This window comes from Phyllostomus discolor, chromosome X, assembly GCF_004126475.2.
Source record: "Phyllostomus discolor isolate MPI-MPIP mPhyDis1 chromosome X, mPhyDis1.pri.v3, whole genome shotgun sequence".
NCBI classification, from domain to species: Eukaryota; Metazoa; Chordata; class Mammalia; order Chiroptera; family Phyllostomidae; genus Phyllostomus; species Phyllostomus discolor.
The window spans coordinates 103,559,261-103,572,026 of record NC_050198.1 but is presented as its reverse complement, the minus strand read 5'-3'; the positions used below and the strand labels follow the sequence as shown (position 1 = coordinate 103,572,026).

Here is a 12,766-nt window from a genome sequence, read left to right as displayed (position 1 = left end):
AGCCTATTCTGCCAGTTATGTAATTGCAGGCTGGGCGTTCCCACCACCCACTCTTACAGTGATGAATGCTGGTTAGCATAGTGACTCTGCCACTCTACAGCAAGTACAAGAAGAAACATGAGAAGGTAAGACTACACTGTCTGCCAGCGAAATCTGCCCCCATTGTTCCCATGACTCCAGATTCTCCTCCTGTATTTTAGAGAAATAAATGACTCATATAAGAATGTCTAGTGCTTTTATAAAGCTTTGACACTCTGCCAAATAATCTGAGTGTGGTTTTCTGGTGCATAGAGTGAACTGGCATGCCATATGCCCCTACAGAAATGTCTATGGGTTTGTGGGGAGGAATAACATGACTTCTCACCATCTTCCATGGGGGTGACTAATGGTGAGGTTAGCTCTTGTAGTATCTTTAGAGACCGCTTCATTGTCTTTTGCAAAATTGATAATGGATTACCCCATTGAACAATAAATGTCAGATCCTAAATTGGCTTCTCTTGCTTTGCATTTTTCCAATATATTAACAAGTACTGTTGCTGTTGCTGGTGTGTCTCAATGGGGTGAGCATCAGCCTGCAAACTGAAAGCCCTCTGCTTTGACTCCCAGTCAGGGTGCTTGGGTTGTGGACCAGGTCCCTGGTAGGGGGTGTGTAAGAGGCAACCGCACATCGATGTTTCTCTTCCTCTCTTTCTCCCTCCCTTCCCCTGTCTCTAGAAATGAATAAATAAAATCTAAAATAAAGAAGCACTGTCATGGATAACATGAATGGATTCATTAAATGACTATCATAATCTTTTACAGTTCTTATACTCTAGGATTCTACAAGGAAATGAATCTACCAGCTTCAAGTAAGTAATAATCTGCTCAGTTAGACAAGGCTGCTAATATGTAACATAATGTCCCTGGTCGGGTTGGTTGGAGCATTGTCTCATATACCACAAGGTGGCAGGTTCAGTTCCCTGTTGGGGTACATGTCTAGATTGCAGGTCCCATCTGATAAATGTTTCTCTCTCTCTCTCTCCCCCCACACCGTCCCTCCCTTCTTCTTTCTCTAAAAATCAAAGGATATATTCTTGAGTGAGGATTGAACAAAAGACAATATGTAGACTTCCAGCCAAGATGGAGACATAGGTAGACACACTGTGCCTCCTTGCACAACCAAAAGCAGGACAACAACAATTTAAAAACAAAAAACAACCAGAACTGCCAGAAAATTGAACCGTATGGAGGTCCAACAACCAAGGAGTTAAAGTAGACACATTCATCCAGACCGGTGGGAGGGGTGGAGTCGGGCAGCTGGGTGGAAAGGGGTCATGGCAAAACAGTGGCTGACAGGGGTGCACAGGAGGCAGGGGGCGGATCCAGCAATGTCGGATAGTGGAGGGGCACGGCGCACAAGGCGCCTGGTGGACCGGGGGTCCCACATTTGCACACAGACAAACCAGGCGAAACCACAGAGGGAGACAGACTGCACAAGCCAGGGCCCCAGAGTGGGGAAATAAAGCCTCAAAACACCAACTGAAAACACCTGTGAGGGTTGAGGTGCTGGTAGAGACTCCCAGCCTCACAGGAGAGTTCGTTGGAGAGACCCACAGGGTCCTAGAATGTACACAAACCCACCCACATGGGAATCAGCACCAGAAGGGCCCAATTTGCTTGGGGGAAGTGGCAGAAGTGACTGAAATCTGGCAGAGAGGGGAGCAAGCACCATTGTTCCTTCTTGGACCCCTCCCCCACATACAGCATCACAACCCAGCAACTGGTCTGCCCCGCCCTGGTGAACACCTAAGGCTCCACCCCTCACTACATAACAGGTGCATCAAGACAGAAAAAAAAGGCCTAAATGAAAGAACAGATCAAAGCTCCAGAAAAAATACAACTAAGCGAAGAAGAAGTAGCCAACCTAATCTGACACACAATTCAAAACACTGGCAATCAGGATGCTCACACAATTGGTTGAATTTGGTCACAAAGTAGATGAAAAAATGAAGGTATGCTGAGTGAAATAAAGGAAAATGTACAGGGAACCAACAGTGATAGGAAGGAAACTGGGACTCAAATCAATGGAGAGGGCCAGAAGGAAGAAAGAAACATCCAATCATAAAAGAATGAAGAAACAAGAATTCAAAAACATGAGGAGAGGCTTAGGCACATCCAGGACATCTTTAAATGTCCCAACATCCGAATTATAGGGGTACCAGAAGGAGAAGAGGAAGAGCAACAAGTGAACAAGTTATTTGAACAAATAATAAAGGAGAACTTTCCCAATCTGGCAAAGGAAATAGACTTTCAGGAAGTCCAGGAAGCTCAGAGAGTCCCAAAGAAGTTGGACCCAAGGAGGAACACACCAAGGCACATCATCATTACATTAGCCAAGATTAAAGAGAAGGAGATAATCTTAAAAGCAGCAAGACAAGAGGAAAGAGTTACCTACAAAGGAGTGCCCATCAGACTGTCAGCTGATTTCTCAAAAGAGACCTTACGGGCAAGAAGGGGCTGGAAAGAAGTATTCCAAGTCATGAAGGGCAAGGGCCTACATCCAAGATGACTCTATTCAGCAAGTTATTATTTAGAATGGAAGGGCAGATAAAATGCTTCCCAGATAAGATCAAGTTACAGGAGTTCATCATCACTAAGCCCTTATTTTATGAAATGTTAAAGGGACTTATCTAAGAAAAAGAAGATAAAAATATGAACAGTAAAAAGACAACAAACTCAGTTATTAACAACCACACCTAAAAACAAAAGCAAACTAAGCAAACAACTAGAACAGGAACAGAACCACAGAAATGGAGATCACATGAGGGTTAACGACAGGAGAGGGGGAGGAGGAGAGAGGGGGAAAAGGTACAGAGAATAAGTAGCATAGATGGTAGGTAGAAAATAGACAGAGGGAGGATAAGACTAGTATGGGAAATGTAGAAGCTAAAGAACTTATATGTACGACCCACGGACATGAACTAAAGGGGGAATGTGGGTGGGAGGGGTGTGCAGGGTGAAGGGGAGTGAAGGGGGGGGAATGGGACAACTGTAATAGCATAATCAATAAAATATATTTTAAAAACTGAGATACTATTCACATACCATAAAATATACTTTTTTAAAGTTATTAAAAATAATATGTAACACAGTATAATTCATTTACGGAAATCAAAGTATATTTTGTTATTCTCATTTAAGCACATTTTTATTGCTTTTCAAGAGTGAGGTGGGGGAGAAAGAGAAAGAGGGACAGAGAGATGTGAGAGAGAAACTTCAATGAGTTGCCTTCTTACAGGGCCCTAACTGGGGATCAGTCCACAGCCTGGGTAGGTGCTGTGATTGGGAATCAAACTCACGACCTTTTGTTCTATGAGAGGGGGCTCCAATGAAATGAGCCACTCTGGGTAAGGTTTGTTGTTGGAAAAAAAACTTTCACAAAAATATATTTCTTGCTTAGCTTAGGAATGAATCACAAAGGAATTATCTATTAAATGATACCATTGTATTTATTTATTGGCTGCTTACTATGTGCCAATTACTGTTCCATGCATATAAGATAGACCAGTGAATAAAGCAAAATAGAACCAGAGACATTGAAATGAAGAACAAACTGACAGTAACCAGAGAGGAGGTAGGAGGGCATAATGGGGGGAAGGGCTTTCAGGAACTACTATAGAGGACACATGGACAAAACCAAGGGGGAGTGGAATCAGGGGAGGGAGGCGGGGAGGGCTAGGGTGGGGGAGGAGTGTGAGGGGGAATGCAGACAACTATACTTGAACAACAATAAAAAATTTAAAAAAAACAAAGACCCATGTCCTCAAGTAGTTTAAAATGTAACAAAGACAGACAACAAAAATCGGCATAATTACTAAAGCATGTAGAATGTTTAAAGATGTTAGTGCTGAGGAAAAAAAGAAAAAGACCAGAGTTAGGGAGGGTGGCAGTGTAGGGGGCAGGATAGTGGGACAGGTTTCAGTGATATAATAGGGTAGTGAATGGCAGGGCTCATTGAGAAGTAACATTTGAAGGAAGTTAGAGGTGGTGAGGGAGTTATTAGTCATAGGATATTTGGGGAGAAGAGAGCATTCCAGCCAGTGAGAACAGCAAGTACAAAAGGCTCTAAAACAAGAGGGAGAACACCTGCATGTTTGAGGAACACAAGAAAAGTACAGCGAGTTAAGGGAGTATGGTAGAAGATAAGGCCAAAAAGGAACAAGACCAGATCACAAAAATACATTACAGGTCATTGTAAGGACTTTGACTTTTACAATCAGTAAAATGAAGAACAAGTACCGGGTATTGGAAACAGAGTGTCCAGGGACAAAGGTAGAAGTGGGGAGAAAGGTCACAAAACTCTTTCAGTAATAAGCAAGATGTAACCAGAATAGCTTAGACCAGAATGATAACAGTGGTGGTAAGGTAGAATGGTTGGTGTGGCTCAGTGGATTGAGTGCACCCTGAGAAGTAGTGCACCTGAAACCTGTATAATTTTATTAACCAGTGTCACCCCAAAATTCAGTAACAAAGAGGAAAACAAAGAGCTCTGGCTGGTGTGGCTCAGTGGATTGAGTGCCGGCTGCAAACCAAAGGGTTACTGGTTTGATTCCCAGTCAGGACACATGCCTGGGTTGCTGGGCCAGGTCCCAAATAGGGGGCGCACCAGAGGCAACCATACATGGATGTTTCTCTCCCTTTCTCCCTCCCTTCCCCTGTCTAAAAATAAATACATAAAATCTTAAAAATAATAAATAAGAAAATACTTTTAAAAATATAGAAATAAACAACTGAAATATTAAAAGTTATATATCAGGCAGGAGTTCTTAGTTTCTCCAATGTTATTAAATTGTCTTTAAACATTTTAAATTTGGCTTTTAATTTTCTTCATTTTTTATATGAATGAAACATTTGTAACATCTGTGTCTGAGTGTGAAAGGCTGTGGGTGGTGGTGGTGGTATGAGTATCCTTACACAATTTCAGCAATGCTGTTAAAACGTTTAAAGAATTTAAAATTATTATCATAAGCCCTGGCTGGCATAGCTCAGTGGATTCAACATGGGCTGCAAACCAAAGGGTCGCCAGTTCGATTCTCAGTCAGGGTACATGCCTGGGTTGTGGGCTAGGTCCCCAGCGGAGGCCACATGAGAGGCAACCAGACATTGATGTTTCTGGCTCTCTTTCTCCCTCCCTCTTCCTCTGTAAAAATAATACATAAATCTTAAACAAAAATATTTATATAGCCCTGCCGGGTGTGGCTCTGTGACATATGCCTGGGTTGCAGGCCAGGGCCCAGTAGGGGGCGCACAAGAGGCAACCATTGATGTTCTCTCCCTCTCTTTCCCCTCCCTTCCCTTCTGTCTAAAAATAAATAAAAATCTAAAATTATTATTATATCATTTAGTTTTCTATGGTCAACTTTGATTTGTTAGTGCCTAACTCTGATTCACAATGTCAAAATAACTGACCCAAACCATGTGGTGCTAAATATATTTAGTAATAAAAATGCTATCATTCAAAGCAGGTGACAGATACAGATATGTCATTCAAGTCCAGAGCAGTTATGTTCCACAGTGAGATCCATCAGTAAAATAAGTTGAAGTTGTTTGAATCAACTTGGTAGAGAAAAATTTCAAAATAGTCATGATGTTAATGTGATGTGGCAATTAACACTTGTAAAGATTTGTAAAACAAATGAGGCAAATAATTACAATAAGGATTAGGAAAATAAATCAAGGGTAATTAGATTTTAGCCAAAATGTTGATTAGATGCCTTCAGAATTCCTCAAGCTACGAGTTTACAAATAACATTAAAATTGTCAAATGACAATTTCTTCATTGCTGTATTACATTTACTCCCTACTCCTTGAATGTAATTTCACAATCTGGTTTGTATTCTCATCTGAATCTTGGAATGATATTCTTAAAAGTTATCGCCAACAGCTCCTAAATGCTAAGTCCAATGTGTTCTTCCCTTTTCATTTTCTTCAATAGTCTTCCAACATTTTACACTGTTGAGCAACCATTCCCACTGAATGACCAATTCATTCCAGCAATCGTTTCAGAACACCTTCTATATGGCAGGCATTGTGCTAGGTGCTGGAGATAAACAAGACTAAATTCTGGCTTTTATAGTGCTCTCCAAAAGGAAACATACCCTACACTCAAAGAAATTGCAGTAGGACGGTTTAAGTACTTAGTACTGAAGGTTAAGTAGGAATGTCTCAAGGGAAGGAGAGCTGTGATGAGAGGAGAAGAGTAAGGGAAGAGTACTTCCCTTGAGAAGTTACAGTATATATGAACAGCCAAAGGTGAGAGAGGAAATAGTGCACTTGAAGAACTGAAAATATTTGTTCATTCAGCATGTCAAGAGCACGATGTGAGCATATGATATAAGCCCAGGTCGGGTGGCTCAGCTGGTTGGAGTGTCATTCCATACACCAAAAGATTGTGGGTTGGATCTCTGGTCAGGGCTCCTATGGGAGCAACCGATCGATGTTTCTGTCACATCTATGTTTCTCTGTCTCTGTCTCCCTCTGTGACTCTGTCTCTCTATCTCTCTCTCTCCCCCCTCCCCTCATTTCTCTCTCTCTAAAAAAATATAATAAGCATATCCTCAGGTGAGGATTAAAACAATTAATAGCATGATTAAAAAGTATTCACAATTCTGCAAACACAAAATTCTCTAAAATCTCATTGCTTTGTCCGCATTGATCCCTTTGTCTACACGTGTTTTGTGTGTGTATGTGTGTGGTTAAATTTCATGTAATGGAATTTTTTGAAAGTTATATTTTGGTCTGTTTTTCTAACTTCATTTTCTTTCACAAAGTAGTTTTGTTATGGTATTCTGTTTCTAATGATCACTAAAGTACTATTATATATATATATATATATATATATATATATATATATATATATATTACTGTTGATACTATCACAGATTTCTCCCATTTCTCCCCTTTGCTCTGCTCCACTGAGCCCCTCCCCCTCCTCCCACCCTGGCCTTCACCACACTGTTGACTGTGTTTATGGGCGCTGCATATATGTTCTTTGGCTAATTTCTTCTTCTTCCAGTCCCCTCACCCCTTCCCCTCTGAGATCATGGGATAAACTGACAGATCTTGGATCTATACCTGTTTTTCTTTCTATCAGTTTCAAAAATTCAGTTCAAGAGGCATGGACCTGGAAAATGTTTTTCTCACATACACAATTTTTCTTATTCTTATCTGTTTTTTTTCCTGGATCTTCTTCCAATTTTTGATCTAACCACTCTAATTTTTATGATTAGAACAAAGTAGAAAATCTCCCTAACTTTTAAAAGAAAATGTATTTATAACAGAGAAAACAAACTTTTTTTTTGTGGATGCTTTTTTTATAGGAAGTAAACCTGGAAACAAACAGGTCAGTGAGTATATCTTAAATATTCCTGAATTGCAAGAAAAATAATTCTATATAACAACCAGGATTATTGTCATTGCATAACATGAGATATACCTTAATTTTTCTCCTTTAGAACAGTGAAACCATTTATTAATGAATGCATAATTTATCTGTAAAGAGTCTGTCTGGAAAAGTCTGTCTGTCTAATCTCTTAAAGTGAATATAAATTCTCCCAGTTAATCTTTTAAATTATATATGCTCTCTTTTAAATAGTACATTAAAATATTTTAGAGAATCAACAAGAACTGTATCACATGTGTAAGAGGCATTTCTGATTAAAATATTATTTTAAAATAAGTAGCACACCTGTTGAATGCAGCAAACAAATACAAAGTTAATTATTATTCACAATATATTGTGCTTACTCTGCTTTTACAGCATGTATAACCACTTACTTGCAAAAAGGCTCTCCATCTTTGCATGCACAAACAATATCCTTTGGACAGAAGTCTGTTGTGTTCCCTAGACAGTTGTCAAAGTCAGCCACAGAGGTACAATTGGCTGTAAATAACAACATGAAAACATTCCTCAACAATGTAGAACAAATGTTTCAAACTTTGCTAATATACATGTGAAAAGTTCAGCATGTTAGACAAACTATTTTTGTTCAAGAATCTTAAACTCTGGAAATAAATTTGTGGTACTTTGATAATATTCAAATAATCCTCTTTTCAAGTACCAGTCTCCAAAAATGAAGACAAACAACAAACATGATTTCATTCTATTATTTTGAACCTAATAGCTTTCACAGCATGGCTTTAAAAACAGTCAATATACAGTATTACAGCCCAAAGAACATCTAACATTTGAAATAAAGTTCTTTTGGACAAAATGTGCATATCATCTTTGACTAAAGGAAGACAAAATGATGTATCCAAAGACAAGAGGGTCAATATAATTCTAGTTTGCTAGGACAGTTCCAGTTTCTGTCCAGTTCTGGGACTAATTATTAATACTTCTCTCTTTACCCTCAAAGTGCCCTGCTTGACACAGACAGACTAGTTACCCCACTAGTAGGCCCCTGGGACTAGTAGGGACCTCAGTCCCAGCCCTTGATGACTATTTCTAAGGCTATCCTGAAGAGTCATTCTGCCAATGATATGGCTGAAGTATCCTTTCCAGCATTCCGGACTAAGCAAAGGTTTTCTAGATTCTGGAAATTAATGAGTAGGAAATTTTATTAGTAGTCACAGGACCAATTAACATGCACAGAAACTGCAGTTTCAAGAAAGGGAGAACTATTTGGACTGTCTTCCAGCTTAAACACAAAGAGATTCTATAGAGTAAGGTTTCAGATTGTCTAAATCCCAGGGTTCTGAGTATCTGAAGGTCAAGCCTAAGGATCCAAAGGAAAACTGTGCTTTAGACAGATTTTCCCTAACAGAAAACACGACACACTGACTTTTTTTCACATACACATATTTGTAAAGATGAAAAAGTGACGTTAGAAAACATAACATTTGTAAGTGAAAATGCAATACAGTACTTCAATAAAAGTTTCGATGACTCTATTCTTTGAATATGGAAACAACTTTAGAGATCAAAATGGTCGGTGACTATTTAACAAACCAACATTGCAAAAATTCCACACCAGAACTGGGGGATGGTGTCTAATGGTGCTGTTTGGAGAAATATGTCACATCTGTTTTCAACAGACAGTGTTTTGAAAAAGAAGTGTGCTTCCTGGCTTGGCAAATATTTGAGGCTATTTTTTATAGGCAGATGTGATTTGAACATATTGCAGAGAGAAATTTTCCTGAAAAATAAACTATAACCTTTACATATTATAAAAACAAAGTGCTTTTAATTATAAGTAGTCTAAGACTATCTTAATATCGACAGGAGTGAAAAATTTAGTTGGTAGTTCATAGAACTTTTTATATTTATCTCAGAGACCAGAGACTAATATGATAGCTCCAAGAGAAAACAATTATTTATCCCTTCTAAAACAGTAAGTTTTTTTAAAAAAATCAGATACTTTCAAGTTTGTGAAATTTTAGCAACAGAGCCTTTGCTTGCTTGAAATACTATCTAGTCCCTTATCTAGTCCCATGCCCTAGACTCCCTCTTTAATTAAAATCTAATTAATTATTTACATATCCAACCTATAGAAATAAAACAAATTTTCTTACGTTGCACACAATGTACAGTCAGAAAACAGCAGTAGATGAACAGAACTCGAGTCCATATAAATATGTAATCCACCATGGTGAGAACAGGACAGAAACACAAGTAGTCCTAATGATTGCAATTATGAGAGGTGATCATCTGAGATTGTGAGTCGTTTATATAGAAGATAAAGGACTGTGGATTTTGAACTTTTTCTTCCAGTCTATGTAAATTACTGGTTAATGTTTTGATCATAAACTGTTAGTTCCCCATATCTATAGTTCCTATATATAGAACATACATAACTTGTCTATGAGTTCTATACTGCTTAAGTTTAGTCACAGCTATTGGTCACGTACAAGAATTATCTGTTCATCTTTGTACTGGGTTTCATAATGTTTTATTTCCTAAAAACCCACACCTTAGGTTATGAGTGCAGTTTTCAATCCTGTTCAAAATTAGAGGTCTCTGACCTTGTAGCCATCAGGACTGCTAATGTGAGGGTATAATTGGGTATCATTGGTAGAGAAGAGATGAAGAAAGAGAGAGAAAAAAAGAAGTGAAAGAAGGCAGAAGGAAAAGAGAAGTTAGGAAAGTTGCCAGGAGAAAAAAGTAAAGAGTAGATGCGGGAAGGAAGTATTTTGCAGGGCAAGAGACACAGACATAATCCAGCTGGGACACCAGGCTTTCATTAGGATTCTCCCCCACATTCATTCATGTTTTATCCCCCACCCCCTCTCTCCCAAAGTCCACACTTACAAGGATGTCAGTTCATATATGGCTAATATTATATACCATATATTTCCATCTAGGTCATTTTCATAAATTGTAAACTTTACCCCCCGTATAAAACAGAATCTACTATTTCCGCAGCTCCTGATAACTATATTTTATGTACTATTTCCTGCTTGCATTTTATCCTTTATTTATTCTCCACTCCTTCTTTCTGACAACCAATAAAATGGCAGTTTCTTGAGAGCCACAGGTTGAGCCTTTATGCCACCTGTTAGTACAGATAATTTTTAATTTGCCTGGTCCATCTTGATACAGTTTAATTTGTTTCCAATAATTCTGCTTTTATTTATTTATGCATTCTTAGAGAGGGGAAGGGAGGGAGAAAGAGAGGGAGAGAAACATCAATGTGCAGTTGCCTCTTATTTACCCGCTACTGGGGACCAGGCTGACAACCCAAGCATTGCCCTGACTAGGAATTGAACCAGAGACCCTTTGGTTCACAGGCTGGTATTCAATCCATTGAGCCACACCAGGCAGGGTAATTATTTGTAATTTTATGACATAAATGTAGTTCACAAAAAACTGAGAAGAATAAAAAAGTGGTCATTTAGGTAGACAGGACATTATATGATTTTAGCTTTCACCCTTGAATGAGTTGGAAAGAACTCATTCAAAATCAGGCAAGAAATATATGGATTTTTAATGGAAGTAAGGGTGAACTTTAAAATTGGTTTGGATTGTGCTCACTTTGGCAGCACATATACTAAAATTGGAACAATACAAAGAAGATTAGCATGGCCCCTGTGCAAGGATGACATGCAAATTCGTGAAGTGTTCTATGTTTATAAATAAATAAATAAATAAATAAATAAATAAGTTTGGATTTAGGTTAAAAACATATAAAACTAATTGTGGTTATCTTTAGAAGAATAGTGACTGGCAGCTGGCAAGAGTGGAGCCCTGAGACACTGATAATGTTCTGGCTCTTGATCTGGGTACTAATTACATGGTTGTGCTTACTTTGTGAAAATTTATCTAACTGTGGACTTATGACTTATGTATTTTTATGAATGTAATCTTAAATAAAAATTATTTTAAAAGAAGTAGTCAGGGCTCCTCATGGCGTATAACAATAGTAATGTAAATTAAAGCCAGATCCTTTACTCTCAGAAAGGCATTTTGACTGTTCTTTACATGTTTATGTACAAAGTCAAATCCATAAATAATGATCCATAATAAAATGAGATTAATCTGAGAAGTTCTTCTGAGATTTTTGAGGATAGCTCAAGACACTGTAATAAGAATTTAGCTTGCTTTCTTTTCTTTGGGGACTAAACTAAGCTCAATACAACCTGAGATCATCACCAGGGCCTTGACTTAATTCTTGTTCAGAAGAGAGGAAGAATATTATGGTGGGGTTAAGTGTGTAGATGCCAAAGCCCAACAGTTGGTGTTCACAACTTGGCTCCCCCATTTACTCACTGTGTATATCAGTTTCCCCTGTCAGTAAGATGGGAATAACAGTAGTGTCGACCTCATTGGATTATTGTGATAATAAAATGAGCCGATACATAGAAAGTGTTTATAACAGTGCTTGGCGTGTGGTAGAAGCTATTAAAATACTAATTTTTATCATAAATTCTAGGCTTCCCTGCTTTTAAAAACATCATTCCATACAGTGAGGAACCCTTATATTTAGCAGGATTAAGACTCAATTATGTTGTCCAAGCTATGAGTTATTAAAGGGAAAGGCTAGTTAAAATAATGTTAGCACAAGGCTAGAAAACTCCACATGGAACAGTAGAAAAAGGCTCACGTGAATCATGCAAGCCAAAGAGCATTTGAATATTTGTACTGGAAGGAATGAACATAATAATAAGAGTAACAACTATTTAATTGTGATAATTAATAACTTGTATATTGGTTCTTACTTCCCCTTGACTGTTTAAAAACTTTACTTAGCAATTCTACTCGCTTCTGTGTTATAAATTTTTGTTCTCCATTGGATCATTTCCATCAACAAACATGCTGTCATTTCATGCATCTCCAAAATTAACAAAAATCCCTTGATCCCACATTTTCATCCAGCCTTTACCTTTGCTGTCATTAACAGCAAAACTCCTCAAAGGAGATGTATAGACATGTTACCTCCAATTCTTCTTCCACATTCTGGCTTGAATCCACTTCAGTCAAACTTTCTTCTCACCACTCCACTACAATGGCTCCTGTCATACTAAATCTAATGGCCAATTCTCAGTCCTCATCTTACATGACCTATATCAGTGACTGTATGTCCCAGTTTGCCCAGGACAGTCTTGGTTTTGCCTGTTCTCCCCACATGATTACTAATACCATTCTCTTTCATCTCAAAAGTATCCAATTTTGCACAAGGTAAGTGATCACCCGACACTACCTATTTGACATAGTTGCTCACTCTGTATTTCTTGAAACATTTCCTTTCTCTCTCTCTTTCTCTCTTTCTCTTCTTTCTTTCTTTCTTTC

The 12,766-nt window shown here is 38.3% G+C and overlaps 1 non-coding gene across 1 annotated transcript; it reads left to right on the top strand.

The window, feature by feature from the left end:
* Positions 1-11,003: 11,003 nt before the first annotated feature.
* LOC114505789 lies at positions 11,004-11,110 on the top strand. The gene has a single exon (XR_003685261.1). It is a non-coding gene; the product is annotated as a U6 spliceosomal RNA (small nuclear RNA).
* Positions 11,111-12,766: the final 1,656 nt, after the last annotated feature.